Consider the following 17,690-nt stretch of genomic DNA (forward strand, 5'->3'; position numbering starts at 1 on the left):
TGGTTTGTGGATGGTTTGTGTAAGGTTTGTGGATGGTTTGAGGATGGTTTGTGTAAAGTTTGTGGATGGTTTGTGTAAGGTTTGAGGATGGTTTGTTAAGGGTTGTGGATGGTTTGTGTAAAGTTTGAGGATGGTTAGTGTAAGGTTTGTGGATGGTTTGTGTAAGGTCTGTGGAAGGTTTGTGTAAGGTTTGAGGATGGTTTGTGTAAGGTTTGAGGATGGTTTGTGTAAGGTTTGAGGATGGTTTGTGTAAGGTTTGTGGATGGTTTGTGTAAGGTTTGAGGATGGTTTGTGGGTGGTTTGTGTAAGGTTTGTGGATGGTTTGTGTAAGTTTTGAGGATGGTTTGCGTAAGGTTTAAGGATGGTTTGCGTAAGGTTTGAGGATGGTTTGTGTAAGGTTTGAGGATGGTTTGTGTAAGGTTTGAGGATGGTTTGTGTAGGAAGGTTGGTGTAGGATGGTGTGGGATGGTTGTTGTATGGGTGGTGGTTATGGGATGGTTGGTGTGGGATGGTGATTGTGGGGTGTTGGTGGTGGTATGGTTGTTGTGGGATGGTTGTTGTGGGGGTGGTTGTTGTGGAGTGGTGGTTGTGGGATGGTTGGTGGAAGAGTGATGATAGTGTGAGAGAGGCTGCCTGCCATGGGTTGAGGGCGTCTGGACACGCTATATATCCTGCTCATACCTCTGGGAATATTCCTGGATATTCCTCCTCAGTATTGCCACTATTATCCCCAGATGTTGTAGTGTTCAATGTTTATGTTGTGTGGATATTTAAATAATACCGTCTGTGTTTTGTCTTATTTTCTCCTTTTTTTATCTTATTTTTACATTCACTTCGTTCCGTTTATTTCATTTCCCTCCTCCTCATATTTGTTCCCTCCCCACACTGCTTCCCTCATCTCTTCTACAACTCTCCCTCTATACTTTTCTTTTTTTGTTTGTACATTTACCCCTACTTTCATTCCTCTTCTATCATTTTCTCCTCCACCCCTTCCTCTTCCACTAATTCCTTCTCCGCTCCTTCCTTTTCTACTTTTCTCTTCTCCACCCCTTCTGAATCCCTTCCTTTTCTGTTCCTTCTCCGCTCCTTCCTCTTCCACCCGTTCCTTCACCCCTTCCCTCCTAGAGGTTTGTGCATCATGGTGTGATTGAGAAGATAGAAATCTTGGTATCCAACCTTCACGCCTGACTCCGCGGCGTGAGGCTCTAGTGCTGTACATACCTCGCTCTCCTGGTAATGAACGAGAGGCTGCTGAAGCGATGGCTCTTGTATCCTGCTCTTAAGGATCCCTGTAGGATACTTTCGAAGGATTGGTCAACACCCTCTCCCCTCCAGCACCACCTCGACCCGGCCCAAGACCAGGCCTCCTGGTAGATCAAGACCTGATCAACCATACTTGACGGCATCCCTTTTAAATCCCTCGGTGTAATGAATTAGTGAATTCGATTGAAACTTGCTGTTGTAGGACTCAGCAAGATTAGATTTAGATTCTGGCACCGAAGTGGCTAGTTTATTGTGCACTACATATCCATCCTGTGAACGGTATCACAAGAGCATATGGATACACAAAAGGCGTAGGAACTAGGCCTCCAAAAGGGTTAACAGGGCCTTTTACGAATTTACCCTTTTTTTTTTTTACTCCAGCAACCCGGCTTTTGACCTGGCTTGAAACGTGAGTGCTCGACCCAACTCTTTGAAAGGGAATCGCTGTTAAAGCCAGTTCTGTCAGTCATATAGCTGCCTGCTTGTGGTAGATCCTGCTCCTCTCTGTGTGCATGTGTTAGGATACTGTATTGTTTGTCTTAACTCAGCCTGTGTCTTCAACCTTACTTTATGCTGTGACCTAAGTTGACACATGTCACCTTTCACTCTTGCTTAGAGTGAAGGAAGCCATCTCTTGTCCTAGGAGAGTGAAGGAAGTCTTCTCCTGGAAGAATGAAAGCAGTCGTCATCTGGGAGAGTGAAGGCAGTCATCTCCTGGGAGAGTGAAGGTAGTCATCTCCTGGGAGAGTGAAGGCAGTCATCTCCTGGGAGAGTGACGGCAGTCATCTCCTGGGAGAGTGAAGGCTATCATCTCCTGGAAGAGTGAAGGCAGTCATCTCCTGGGAGAGTGACGGCAGTCATCTCCTGGGAGAGTGACGGCAGTCATCTCCTGGGAGAGTGAAGGCAGTCATCTCCTGGGAGAGTGAAGGCAGTCATCTCCTGGAAGATTGAAGGCAGTCATCTCCTGGGAGAGTGAAAGCAGTCATCTCCTGGGAGAGTGAAGGCTATCATCTCCTGGGAGAGTGAAGGCAGTCATCTCCTGGGAGAGTGAAGGCAGTCATCTCCTGGGAGAGTGAAGGCAGTCATCTCCTGGGAGAGTGAAGGCTATCATCTCCTGGGAGAGTGAAGGCAGTCATCTCCTGGGAGAGTGAAGGCAGTCATCTCCTGGGAGTGAAGGCAGTCATCTCCTGGGAGAGTGAAGGCAGTCATCTCCTGGGAGAGTGAAGGCTATCATCTCCTGGGAGAGTGAAGGCAGTCATCTCCTGGGAGAGTGAAGGCAGTCATCTCCTGGGAGAGTGAAGGCTATCATCTCCTGGGAGAGTGAAGGCAGTCATCTCCTGGGAGAGTGAAGGCAGTCATCTCCTGGGAGAGTGAAGGCAGTCATCTCCTGGGAGAGTGAAGGCAGTCATCTCCTGGGAGAGTGAAGGCTATCATCTCCTGGGAGAGTGAAGGCAGTCATCTCCTGGGAGAGTGAAGGCAGTCATCTCCTGGGAGAGTGAAGGCAGTCATCTCCTGGGAGAGTGAAGGCAGTCATCTCCTGGGAGAGTGAAGGCAGTCATCTCCTGGGAGAGTGAAGGCAGTCATCTCCTGGGAGAGTGAAGGCTATCATCTCCTGGGAGAGTGAAGGCAGTCATCTCCTGGGAGAGTGAAGGCAGTCATCTCCTGGGAGAGTGAAGGCAGTCATCTCCTGGGAGAGTGAAGGCAGTCATCTCCTGGGAGAGTGAAGGCAGTCATTTCAGTTAAGTCATATTTAAATTATAAGGAATTTCATCTGTGTTGATCCAGAAGTATGAACGAGTGTGTAAGTACCTCCTTCCCCTCCTTCCCCTCCTTTCCCTCCTTTCCCTCCTTCCCCTCCTTCCCCTCCTTTCCCTCCTTTCCCTCCTTTCCCTCCTTCCCCTCCTTCCCCTCCTTCCCCTCCTTCCCCTCCTTCCCCTCCTTCCCTTCCTTCCCCTCCTTCCCTTCCTTCCCCACCTCTTTTTTTTCACCTTTTTCACTTCCTCCTTTCTTCTTTCCCACGTCCTTCACCCACCCTTTCTAACTTCCCCTCCTCTTCCATCTCCTTTGCCCTCGTTTTCTACTTCCTTCCCTTCCTCTTCCACCTACCTCCTCCTCCCAACTTCTCTTCCACCTTTCTCCAATCTCTCCCCTTCAGTTTCTTCCTCTCTTCCTTCACATTCTCTCCATCTACTCTTCCACTTCCTCCTACTCTTCCACTTCTCCTACTCTTCCTCCTTCACCTACTCTTCCACTTCCTCCTACTCTTTGTCTTCTTCCATGTCATTTCCTCCATGTTGATGGAGTTATTACATAAGAATGAAGGAGCACTGCAGAAGGCCTACTGGCCCATACTAGTCTCATTACAAGCCGTTAGTCTTATTCCCTTCCCTCTCTCCCCACTCCATCCAGCCTCGCTAATTAATACACACTCGCTAATGCACATTCACTAATACACACTCGTTAATGCAGCCACTAATACACACACGCTAGTACACATCGTTAATGTGGTCATTAATACACATCCACTGATACACTCTCGCTAATACACACACACTAATGCACACTCGCTAATACACACTCGCTAATACAAACATTCTAATACACACTCGCTAATACACATACACACTAATATACACACACTAATACAGACACACTCGCTAATATACAGTAATACACATTCGCTAATACACACACACACTAATACACATTCGCTAATACACAATACACACACACACACACTAATACACACTCGCTAATACGCAATAATACACACACACTAATACACACTCGCTAATACACAGTAATACACATTCGCTAATACACACTAATACACACCAGCTAAGTATTAACCTCAGGCTCGCTGAAATAGGATTCCCTCTCGCGAAATAACACGTCCATCTCGCGAAATTCTACCTTCATCCCGCGAAATTCATTTTTATCTCGCGTAATTCTTGCGAAATCTCACCCTGGTTCGCGAAATGGTACAAATTCCCTGCGTACAGATGTACTCCTGAGTACTCGCGATCTCGCGCCCCTGGGCACTTCAGTGGCCTTGCCGGAGGTCATTGCTAACAACCTTGTTAGGCGCGGGTTGTTCCACTACCTGCGTCTGTTATATGACTTGTTACAGGTACAAGTACTTACTATCATCGGTAGCTAGTACTCCTAGTAGTTATAGGTACTAGTAGATCCTGATTATAGGGCGTTTTTATGTGCCTATCATTGTTTAGTTAGTCCAGCAGTTATAGGTAGTTACTTCGTACGCCATACCGCAGAAGGGCTGTTGATTCAAGGAAGAGGAGTTCCTCTTTCCCTTTCTACCATCAGTGGTCACCTGCCGGGTAAATCACTCAGTTTCCTTCAGGAAAACTAACAGGTAAACTGGTACAATAAAGATGAAAATATGAGTTATTAACTGTTAGACTGTAGCAATTACGAAGCAGTGAAGTTAAATCAATAAGGTGACCTCCAGGCTGAGGGACTGATTACCTCAAATTCCTCCTCGTCTTCCATTGAACTGAAGAAACCGCTGCTTCTTCAATCCAGTGTTGCACAAGTATCAGATTCTTCAACTTGTCGGTTTTTCATGCTGAGGGACTGATTGCTTCAAACTCATCTTCCATCGTTCGTCTCTGTCTTGGACTGAAGAAACTACTGGCTTCTTCGGTCCAATTTTGCACTAGTGTCAAATTCTTCAACTTGACGGTTTTCTAAACGATTTGCATCACGTTTGTATTTTGTTCCAGAAACAGTATTGTGCGTCTGTAATAATTATGGACAGGGGTTTAGAAAAATGTGAGGAGGTTGCAGTAATGTAAGTCAGTACGTAGTTTTCTACCAACGTAGTTTTCTAGCGACGTGGTTGGTCGTGGAGATTAAATGGCACATCAGTCTTCTGATATGTTATTTTCCCCTACAATCTACCTTGTCCATAATTAGTATCGCATTTGCTGTGACTGCTTTCGTATGGTGAAATCCAGGATCTTTCCTTAATTCATGGTATAACTTAATTGTGTTGGAGAGGTCTGGACTTCACCTTACGAAAGCAGACAAAGCAAATGCGGTAGTAATTATGGACAGGGTAGATTATAGGGGAAAAATATGTATGATATTAGGAGACAGGGAAACTCTGGCGCCTCTTAACGACGGCGACCCGCTCAGTTGTCGTACACCAGTTGTTGTTGTACAGGAAAGGTTGTCTGGTAACGGCGGACAGGGGATAACAGGACACAGGAAACAGGTAAAAGGACTCAAGTGCAACTAATGCGACGTTTTACTGTGGCAACGTTTCACTCTCCAGGAGCTTTGTCAAGCCGTTACTAACGATACATGGACACAGAGAGGTATATATAGGCTCAGAGTGAAGTGAGGTGCAATGGTGCTACCACTGCTACTACTACTACTACTACTACTATTTACTACGATTGTATGCTTTGCACCTCTGTGCCTATATATACCCTCTGTGTCCTTATATTGTTTGTAACAGCTTGACAAAGCTCCTGGAGAGCGAAACGTTGCCACAATAAAATATCACATTAGTTGCACTTGTGTCCTTTTACCTAACATATTGTGGGTAATTCTACGAACATTAAAACAGAAGATAGTCACGATGACCCATAAAACTGCGACACCAGTAGAGCTGTCAGCTGACTACCTGATTCTAGATTTGAGAGCCTGCCCTCAGCCTGCCTTCAGCCTGCCTTCAGCCTGCCTTCAGCCTGCCCTCAGCCTGCCTTCAGCATGCCTTCAGCCTGCTTTCACTGACTGCTGTACCTGGTCCACAAGAGTCTGACCCAACACCAGTTGTACTACCTGAGACAAACACAGGTTGCCAGAGGACACGCAGGTTACCAGTGACTGTCTTATCCCTGGTCATCAGGTCAACAACAGTGTTATCCCTGGTCACCAGGTCAACATTGGTGACTGTGTTATCCCTGGTCACCAGGTCAACAGCAGTGACTATCTTATCCCTGGTCACCAGGTCAACAACAGTCTTATCCCTGGTCATCAGGTCAACAGCAGTGACTGTCTTATCCCCGGTCACCAGGTCAACAACAGTGACTGTCTTATCCCTGGTCACCAGGCCAACAACAGTGACTGTTTTATCCCTGGTCACCAGGTCAACAACAGTGACTGTCTTATCCCTGGTCACCAGGCCAACAACAGTAGTTGTTATCCCTGGCCACCGGGTCAACAACAGTGTTATCCCTGGTCACCAGGTCAACAACAGTGTTATCCCTGGTCACCAGGTCAACAACAGTGTTATCCCTGGTCACCAGGTCAACAACAATGTCATCCCTGGTCACCAGGTCAGCAACAGTGTTACCCCTGGTCACCAGGTCAACAACAATGTCATCCCTGGCCACCAGGTCAGCAACAGTCATCCCTGGTCACCAGGTCAGCAACTGTCATCCCTGGTCACCAGGTCAGCAACTGTCATCCCTGGTCACCAGGTCAACAAGTGTCATCCCTGGCCACCAGGTCAACAATGTTATCCCTGGTCACCAGGTCAGCAGTGTTATCCCTGGTCACCAGGTCAACAACAAGTGTTATCCCTGGTCTCCAGGTCAACAACAGTGTTATCCCTGGTCTCCAGGTCAACAACAGTGTTATCCCTGGTCTCCAGGTCAACAACAGTGTTATCCCTGGTCACTAGGTCAACAACAGTGTTATCCCTGGTCACTAGGTCAACAACAGTGTTATCCCTGGTCACCAGGTCAACAACAGTGTTATCACAACAGTGCCACGATCGCACGTGCAAAGAAAATGATAGGATGGATAATGAGAATTTTCAAAACGAGAGATGCCAAGCCCATGATGATCCTTTTCAAATCACTTGTTCTCTCTAGGCTGGAATACTGCTGTACATTAACATCTCCATACAAAGCAGGTGAAATCGCAGATCTAGAGAGTGTACAGAGATCCTTTACTGCACGTATAAGTTCTGTCAAGCACCTTAACTACTGGGAACGCTTGGAAGCACTTGACTTGTACTCGTTGGAACGCAGGAGGGAGATATATATCATAATCTACATTTGGAAAATCTTGGAAGGAATGGTCCCAAATCTGCACGCACAAATCACTCCCTACGAAAGTAAAAGACTGGGCAGGCGATGCAAAATGCCCCCAATAAAAAGTAGGGGCGCCATTGGTACACTAAGAGAAAACACCATAAGTGTCCGGGGCCCAAAACTGTTCAACAGCCTCCCATCAAGCATTAGGGGAATTGCCAATAAACCCCTGGCTGCCTTCAAGAGAGAGCTGGACAGATACCTAAAGTCGGTGCCGGATCAGCCGGGCTGTGGCTCGTACGTCGGACTGCGTGCGGCCAGCAGTAACAGCCTAGTTGATCAGGCCCTGATCCATCGGGAGGCCTGGTCATGGACCGGGCCGCGGGGGCGTTGATCCCCGGAATAACCTCCAGGTAACCTCCCTGGTCACCAGGTCAACAACAGTGACAGGTAGCCTCCCCAACACTCCAGGATATGAACCAAATGTATTTACAACGTTTAAAACTTTTCCCTCACATCTCCCATTCCCCTGCGGGTTTAGGGTTCCACCAGTTAATAATGATAATGATAATAATAGAATTTTGAAAGTAAAAAAAAAACTTGGTGAAAGTGTTTAAATTTGTCCCCTGGAAAACTACAATTAAAAGTTGTATTGAAAATGTTTTCTCGTGTGAAAGACACTTTATGGAGGGAGGGAGGAGGGAGGGAAGGAGGAGGGGAGGGAGGAGGGAGGGAGGAGGGGAGGGAGGGAGGGAAGGAGGAAGGAGGGAGGGAGGGAGAGAGGGTGGGAAGGGGAGGGAGGGAAGGAGGAGGGAGAGAAGAAGGGAAGGAGGAGGGAGGGAGGAAGGAGGGAGGGAGGGAGAGAGAGTGGGAAGGGGAAGGAGGAGGGGAGGGAGGGAGGGAGGGAAGGAGGAGGGAGAGAAGAAGGGAAGGAGGAGGGAGGAGGGAGGGAAGGAGGGAGGGAGGGATAGAGAGTGGGAAGGGGAAGGAGGAGGGGAGGGAGGGAGGGAGGGAAGGAGGAGGGAGAGAAGAAGGGAAGGAGGAGGGAGGGAGGGAGGGAAGGGGAGGGAGAAAGGGTGGGAGGGAGGGAGGGGTTGCAAGATTCTGTACGAGGCACAAGTACGCTCACACCTTGAGTATGCTCCACTTTCTTGGTTTGCCTGCCCCCCCCCCCTCTCATCTGCGACTGCTTGACAGAGTAGAGAACAGAGCAAGACGTCTCATCTCTCGCCTGGACCCATCCTGGATAGATCTGTCATTTCAGCAGAGCCTTCAACACAGGAGGGATGTGGGTGGCCTTACTGTTATGTACAAGGCCAATGTTGTCAAAATACCACACTTGGATCCACTTCGAGGACAGCGTGAAACAAGCTTTTATGCCACAAGACGGGCAGAAAGCAGCAACTTCACTCTGGCTGTACCCTTCTCCAGAACATCACTCCATCTGAGATCATACATACCCAGGATGACTAGAGTATGGAACACATTCGTACAGCATAATGATGTCAACGAGATAAAGTCAGTTGATCAAATGAAAATGCTGGCCCACAGATGGCTCCAACTTCATCCTGTTCCCTACTTGTATGTCTCATAACAATAAAAATGCTTTCAAATGAGCTGATGTAGGTAACAGCTCCTAGCTTGTCAATGAAGTTAGGTATCCTTAACCTTGTCAAACCCCGTGAAAAAAAAGAAGAGTAGGAAAGGAGTGAGAAAGGAAGGTAGAGAGAGGAAGGTAGAGAGAGGAAGGGGAGAGAGAGGAAGGGGAGAGAATGAAGGAGGATTATCCTAGGTTCTCTACACATATGCTGCTATGTATGATATACATAATTGTATTTGTGTATACCTGAATAAACTTTCTTATAGGGATGGAGAGACTGTGAGGGGAGGGAAGGAAGGAGGGATGGAGGGAGACGGAGCGAGGGGAGGGAAGGAAGGAGGGAGACGGAGTGAGGGGAGGGAAGGAAGGAGGGATGGAGAGAGTGAGGGGAGGGAAGGAAGTAGAGATGGATTGAGACGGAGTGAGGGGAGGGGAGGGAAGGAAGGAGGGATGGAGGGAGACGGAGTGAGGGGAGGGATGGAGAGAGTGAGGGGAGGGAAGGATGGAGGGGAGAGAGGGGTGGGGGAAGATGCAAGCCACATGTTGTCATGCATACTTTAAGACCTCTGGACTCCTGACATCTGCTAGACATGTGTGTTTGTGTTCAGCAAGCAGTACGGAATTGTGGTAGTTATTTGTGGGTTGTGGTAGTTGTTTTTAATGCTAGAAGTTGTTTTTAATGGTGGTAGTTGTGTTTTATAATTTTGTTAGTTATATGTCGGGGTTGTGGTGGTCTGCTAATTGTGGTAGTGATTGTAATTGTAATATTGCATGGTATTATTAGTTGTAATTGTGGTAGTTTACCTTTTGTGGTAGTAAATGATTGATAGATTAGTATGGCTGTAATAGTTGTGGTTGCTCGCTGACAGATGCAAGTGTTTGTAGGTTACTGTTACTAGTGGTTGTGGTAGTTTAATATTTTTGGTAGTGATAGTTGTGATAGTTTGCTGTTAATGGTTGTGGTAGTAAGGAATTTGGGAAAAATAGTTATAGTTTGGTAGTGGTATTGATAGTAGTAATGTTATCGTGATAAGAGAAATACCTTTGAGTTTCGAGAGTTTTTCAACTCCTGGAACGTAGCCATGAGCCAGACTTTGTCTGGTGCTAGCCTGGTCAATCAGGGTGTTGCTGCTGTTGGTCCGCTGGTCCACATATCCGCCATAGCTTGGTTGATCTAGCACCTGGTGAAGATACTTGTCCAGTTAACTCTTGAAGGCTTCTACACTTGTTCCAGCAGTGTTTCTGATATCTTCTGCTAAGATGTTGAATAGTCTGGGACCCCGAATGTTGATACAATGTTCTTATGTTGTGCCGATGGTGCCCTTGCTTTTATCCGAGTTTATTTTACACTTCCTCCCATATCTCTCACTCCAGTATATTGTTATGGCAGTGTGCAGATTTGGGACCAAGCCCTCGAGTACTTTCCAGGTATATATTATCATGTATCTCTTCTCAGCTCCATTGAGTACATATTTAAGACTTTAAGGCATTCCCAGTAATTTAAATGATTTATTGGCTCTGTGAGGATCATAAATGATCACTATCTGTTCCAGCTCTGATATTTCTCCTGCCCTCAATGAGGCCGTCAACACTGAACAATATTCTGAGCGAGAGAGCACAAGGGATTTGAATAGTGTTACCAGTGGCACTATTTTTTTTGTTTTGAAAGTTCTCATTATCCACCCCGTCATCTCGTGGCTGTCGTGACATTTGCCTTATTGTGTTCTTGGAAAGGTCAGCTGACATTATTACACCCTCTGGTTATCCTCTTGCGTTTTATTTACAGTCTCGCTTGAGATTTGAGTTCTTCATTCTTGCCACATCTGAGAGTTGTAACTTATCAACCAGAGAATATCATGTTCTGGTAATAGTGGTGATGGTGGTAGTTGTAGTTGTGATGGTGGTAGTTGTGCTGGTGGGGGTGGTTGTGGTGGTGGGGGTTGTGGTGGGGTGACTGTGGGGGTGGGAGGGGGTTGTGGTGGTGGGGTGATTGTGGGGGTGGGTGGTTGTAGTGTCAGTTCAGATAACATCAGATGTAAGTTTGGGGAATTCTTAGTATAATATTCCTAGTGCAATATTCAGGTCTGGGGAATGTGGGTGCCCTCTACTGTATTAAGGGAGGAGGGAGGGGAGGACACAGGAGAGGAAGGGAAGAAGGCTGGGAGGAGGTGGGAGTAGGAGGAGGGGCAGGAAAGAGGAGGAGGAGAAGGATGAGAGGGCTGAGAGGAGTAGAAGAGAGCTGGGTGGTTACTTGAAGACGACCTCAGGGCTGAGAATCACCGTGGCATGGCCTCATACCAGACCTTTTACTTGATAGCTTGATCAAGGAAGCTGTTAGTGCTGGTTATGATTGGTCCATCATATGAATTACAGCCTGGCTAATCAGGAACCGACTTGAGGAATATTTCAGTTCTTTCTTAAAGACAGCCAAGGGTGTGTTAATAATTCCCTTAGGTATGAAGAGTGTTGAAGAGCCTTGGTCTCCTTACACTTAGTGTGTTATCGCTGCTTTTCATTGGAGGTATTTTGCACTGTCTGCCGAGATTCTTGCTCTGATATATAAGGTTGTGATTTCTGGGCTCAGTTCTTTCAGAAGTTTGCAGGTGTAAATTAGGATTTATCTTTATCGCCTGTTATCCAGGGAGTACACTTGGAGGGATATCAAACATTGCAAATATTTAGATGCTAGAATGAGTTTGTACAGGCAGTGAAGGTTCTCTGTACCTTCCCCAGGTCTGCAGTTTCACCTGCATTAACAACGGCTAGGAAAATAGAGCAGTATTCTAGTCTAGAAAGCGCAAGTGACTTAGAATCATCATTGCCTTGACATCTCTTGTATTGAAGGTTCTAATTATCCGGCATATTATTTTCCTTGCATAGTTGTGATAACACAACCCTCATACCTGGAGTTTACCTGGAGAGAGTTCCGGGGGTCAACTCCCCCGCGGCCCGGTCTGTGACCAGGCCTCCTGGTGGATCAGAGCCTGATCAACCAGGCTGTTATTGCTGGCTGCACGCAAACCAACGTACGAGCCACAGCCCGGCTGGTCAGGAACCGACTTTAGGTGCTTGTCCAGTGCCAGCTTGAAGACTGCCAGGGGTCTGTTGGTAATCCCCCTTATGTATGCTGGGAGGCAGTTGAACAGTCTCGGGCCCCTGACACTTATTGTATGGTCTCTTAACGTGCTAGTGACACCCTTGCTTTTCATTGGGAGGATGTTGCATCGTCTGCCAAGTCTTTTGCTTTCGTAATGAGTGATTTTCGTGTGCAAGTTCGGTACTAGTCCCTCTAGGATTTTCCAGGTGCATATAATCATGTATCTCTCCCGCCTGCGTTCCAGGGAATACAGGTTCAGGAACCTGTTTTATCTCCGTTATGCGCGCCGTGAAGGTTCTCTGTACATTTTCTAGGTCAGCAATTTCACCTGCCTTGAAAGGTGCTGTTAGTGTGCAGCAATATAGAGTCAATGAAACATTTAAATTACTGATAACGTCTCAAATCCTAAATGTGTGCTCACTGGAGTGGAGGAGAGAGATATACATTATAATATATACGTGGGAGGTACTTGAGGAACTGGTCCCAAATTTGCACATTGCCATAACATACTGCAGTGAGAGATGTGGGAGGAAGTGTAAAGTAAACTCAGATAAAAGCAGGGGCGCCATGGACACAATATGAAAACGTATCAACATCCTCTTAACACACCACCATTAGATACCAGAAGCATTGCCAGAACAAGTGTAGAACCTGTCAAGAGCCTGTGACGGATGTGTAAGCCAACAACAACAGCCTGGTTGAACAGATGAGCCTGGCTCAGGGCCGGGCTGCGAGGGTAGCAAAATTCTCGAAAGCCTTCAAAGGTATAGCAGAGGTATATGTCAAAGGTGATCCTTGAATGTGAGCTCCGACATTATCACTCCCAGATCTCTCGCATTAATTTTCTCCTGTATTGGGTGACTTTAGGTTTTATTAATATTTTGTTCTAATTTTTATTTATGTCCTCTTTGAACATCATATTGCTGTCAGTGGCACACTAAAAGTGTTGGTTTTACATAGCCGGGAGCTTTGCTGTGTCCTCCGAGGATACCACTCATACAAATTGCAAAAAACTATAGACAGAGAGCCGTGATGTGACCCGCACATAGAGAGAAGCTTACTATGTCCCAAGCTTCTCTCTATGTGCGAGTTACTTGTCTATTGTTCCAGTCACCGTATTGTGCCTTTTTGTTCATTATCCAAATCTTGGAAAGAGCTCTTAAAATTATCGGACATATGGAATCTCCACCTCTGCACAACTACTGGATCACCATGACATGGTCTTGGATGGTCGCTCCTGCCTCTCACAACTACTGGACCACTATGACATGGTCTTGGATGGTCGCTCCTGCCTCTCACAACTACTGGACCACCATGACATGGTCTTGGATGGTCGCTCCTGCCTCTCACAACTACTGGACCACCATGACATGGTCTTGGATGGTCGCTCCTGCCTCTTACAACTACTGGACCACCATGACATGGTCTTGGATGGTCGCTCCTGCCTCTCACAACTACTGGACCACCATGACATGGTCTTGGATGGTAGCTCCTGCCTCACACAACTACTGGACTACCATGACATGGTCTTGGATGGTCGCTCCTGCCTCTCACAACTGCTGGACCACCATGACATGGTCTTGGATGGTCGCTCCTGCCTCTCACAACTACTGGACCACCATGACATGGTCTTGGATGGTAGCTCCTGCCTCACACAACTACTGGATCACCATGACATGGTCTTGGATGGTCGCTCCTGCCTCTCACAACTACTGGACCCCCATGACATGGTCTTGGATGGTCGCTCCTGCCTCTCACAACTACTGGACCATCATGACATGGTCTTGGATGGTAGCTCCTGCCTCACACAACTACTGGACTACCATGACATGGTCTTGGATGGTCGCTCCTGCCTTTCACAACTGCTGGACCACCATGACATGGTCTTGGATGGTCGCTCCTGCCTCTCACAACTACTGGACTACCATGACATGGTCTTGGATGGTAGCTCCTGCCTCTCACAACTACTGGACTACCATGACATGGTCTTGGATGGTCGCTCCTGGCTCACACAACTACTGGACTACCATGACATGGTCTTGGATGGTCGCTCCTGGCTCTCACAACTACTGGACCGCCATGACATGGTCTTGGTTGGTCGCTCCTGCCTCTCACAACTACTGGACCACCATGACATGGTCTTGGATGGTCGCTCCTGCCTCTCACAACTACTGGACCACTATGACATGGTCTTGGATGGTCGCTCCTGCCTCTCACAACTACTGGACCGCCACGACATGGTCTTGGATGGTCGCTCCTGCCTCTCACAACTACTGGACCGCCATGACATGGTCTTGGATGGTCGCTCCTGCTTCTCACAACTACTGGACCACCATGACATGGTCTTGGATGGTCGCTCCTGCCTCTCACAACTACTGGACCGCCATGACATGGTCTTGGATGGTCGCTCCTGCCTCTCACAACTACTGGACCGCCATGACATGGTCTTGGATGGTCGCTCCTGCTTCTCACAACTACTGGATCACCATGACATGGTCTTGGATGGTCGCTCCTGCCTCTCACAACTACTGGACCACTATGACATGGTCTTGGATGGTCGCTCCTGCCTCTCACAACTACTGGACCGCCATGACATGGTCTTGGATGGTCGCTCCTGCCTCTCACAACTACTGGACCGCCATGACATGGTCTTGGATGGTCGCTCCTGCCTCTCACAACTACTGGACCACCATGACATGGTCTTGGATGGTCGCTCCTGCCTCTCACAACTACTGGACCACCATGACATGGTCTTGGATGGTCGCTCCTGCCTCTCACAACTACTGGACCACCATGACATGGTCTTGGATGGTCGCTCCTGCCTCACACAACTACTGGACCACCATGACATGGTCTTGGATGGTCGCTCCTGCCTCTCACAACTACTGGACCACCATGACATGGTCTTGGATGGTCGCTCCTGCCTCTCACAACTACTGGACCACCATGACATGGTCTTGGATGGTCGCTCCTGCCTCTCACAACTACTGGACCACCATGACATGGTCATGGATGGTCGCTCCTGCCTCTCACAACTACTGGACCACCATGACATGGTCTTGGATGGTCGCTCCTGCCTCTCACAACTACTGGACCACCATGACATGGTCTTGGATGCTCTGGAAGACGGAGAAAATGCGGACTTTACAAAACTTTCAACAAATGTGATGATGGGGTAATAACTCACAAAATGTGTGCAAAAGGAATAACTGAAAAGTGGGCAGATTTTTTTTTCATATTCTAAGAAATAGGGCACAAAAAATATTAATGAACAAAGGACACACACAGAAGCTGGCAATGAAAAGCCTGTTGATAAGCAAGAGAGACTTGTGCAACAGTTGTCTTCATTCTGAAATAATGATAACTAGTGCATGTGTGTGTTTTAAGCTTGTCAGTACTATTGTGTTGCAGTGTCTGACAGTGTCAGACACTGCAACACAATAGTATCTTGGCTTCTTGGTATACAGATGCCAAGCTGTTGCATAAGTTGCATAAGGAGAGAGAAGTACATGATAATATATATCTGGAAGGTACTCTGCCATAACATACTGGAGTGAGAGATATGGAAGTGTAAAATAAACCCAGTGAGGAGCAGGGGTGCGGTGGACACAATAAGTGAACACTGTATCAACATCCAGAGTCCCAGATTATTCAACATCTTACCAGAAGATATCAGAAACACTGCTGGAACAAGTGTAGAAGGCTTCAAGAGGAAACTAGACAAGTATCTTCACCAGGTGCCAGATCAACCAGGCTGTGATGGATATGTGGGGCAGCGGGCCTCCAGCAGCAACAGCCTTGTTGACCAGGCAAGCACCAGACGAGCCTGGTCCATGGCCGGGCTTAGAGAGATATACTCTCGAAATTCTTCGAAGGTAAAGGTAACTTGTCGGTATTATATACCTCAAACTTCTGATCTCACTATTCTTCTTTGTACAGGACTGATGAAGCCATCGTGTGGCGAAACGTTTCTTCAGTAAAGATACCCAAGTGTTGGACATGTGTCTAATTTATCAACTAGTGGGTTCTCTGACCCATTTATCTACATATAAAAACCTGTGTTCCCCGAGGCACCAGACATTTCTTATTCTATCTTATTTAAATACATCGTTTTTATTTTCTGTGAGAGTGTTTTTCTTAGTATGCGAGTACAATTAAATGACCATCTTAAACCTTTTCTACCAAAACTTTAGTTGCCATTAACTACAGAGATGTAAGACTTATCGCCAGGGAAAAAGACACTAAGTGTCGCAGGATATTGAAATCATCACTCCAGCAGTAATAGCCTGGTTGATCAGGCAAGCACCAGACGAGCCTGGCCCATGGCTGGGCTCCGAGAGTAGTGAAACTCTCGAAACTCTTTAAAGGTATTTAAAGGTAAGAAAATCATAATTTCTAACAAACACGGTACGGGTGGGGATTGAACTCGCGGCAGGCGAATCGTAAAACTCCAGGCCAGCGGGTAAGCCGCTGGCTACAACAAGATTCATCCAACTAGGTACATTTATATAGCATAGAAAGGTTAGCGTGGGCCACCACTGTGACCACAAATGCAAGTTTTTTTTACAGATGAATCTCACACCAGCGTGGCTGTACCTGTATTATACATCAGATTAGTGCCTGACCAGCCGGGCTATGGTTCGTACATTGGTCTGCGTCCGGGCAGCAGTAACAGGCTGGTTGATCAGGTCTTGATCCTCCCCTCCAGGAGGCCTGGTTTGGTAGCTAGTAACCTCTCCCCCCAAAACATGGTCGAGGTATCGTTCAGGCCAGGCTGCAAGAGTACGGTCCTGGCCACTAATAAACAGTATTGTTGTTGCTGGGTTTAACACCTGTGTTTACAAAAGAGAATGATGATACAGTACTTGTTACAGTTTCAGTTGTGGGTATTAATATCTGTGAGTGTGGTGTGTCGGCCGTTGTGTTTCCCGTCCAACATAACTCTCAGGTGGTGATACATTCGTATTATATCTTGCCATTCTTTTCCACGAGAGCCTGGTTGATCCGGTCATGCACCAGGAGGGCTGGTCTGGGACCGGGCCGTTGGGGCCTTGACCCTCAGAACATACACTCCAGCTAGACTACAGGTAGGCTCTGAAGAATATATGGTTATAATTGTAACCTTATTTTTTGAAGGGATGGAGGGTAAGCCAGCGGAAGGCCTCGATCAGATGACCAAAAGTTCCAGCTGCGGGTCATCATATGGCCAAAACTCGCGTCAGGAAACACTTGTCCTGTTTCATGACAAATATTACCCAGCCTAACTGAAGAATCTCTGCTGTCTGCATGGTTGTAATGGTCATGTTCAATGTGTCGTTCAGTGGCCTCGCTTAATTCAGCCTGCATCCCTCCTTATTGTACCACCATTAACAACATTTTTAAAGTGGAGAATCCCGTTGTAAATTAAGTGGATCTTACTATAGGTGTGCTCAGTGGGAATACCCTTAAATGGCACTAACATACAACGCATCTTGGAGCCTTGAGAGTAATGAATATTGCTGACCTGGCAACATAGTCACCAGCCGTCACGATATTTTTCAGCGATCGCTGTGGTCTTCCACGGGATGCCGCTGCGGGTGAGTGATCGCGTGAATGGTTGTACTTTCCGTTGACATACGTTGATTCTGTGTAGAGTTTGTGTGGGATATATATGAACCGTATCGAGTGTGTCAAGGAACTAACCTCCTGGGATATATATGAACCGTATCGAGAGTGTCAA

This window comes from Cherax quadricarinatus, chromosome 75 (genome assembly GCF_038502225.1).
Source record: "Cherax quadricarinatus isolate ZL_2023a chromosome 75, ASM3850222v1, whole genome shotgun sequence".
Taxonomy (NCBI): Eukaryota; Metazoa; Arthropoda; class Malacostraca; order Decapoda; family Parastacidae; genus Cherax; species Cherax quadricarinatus.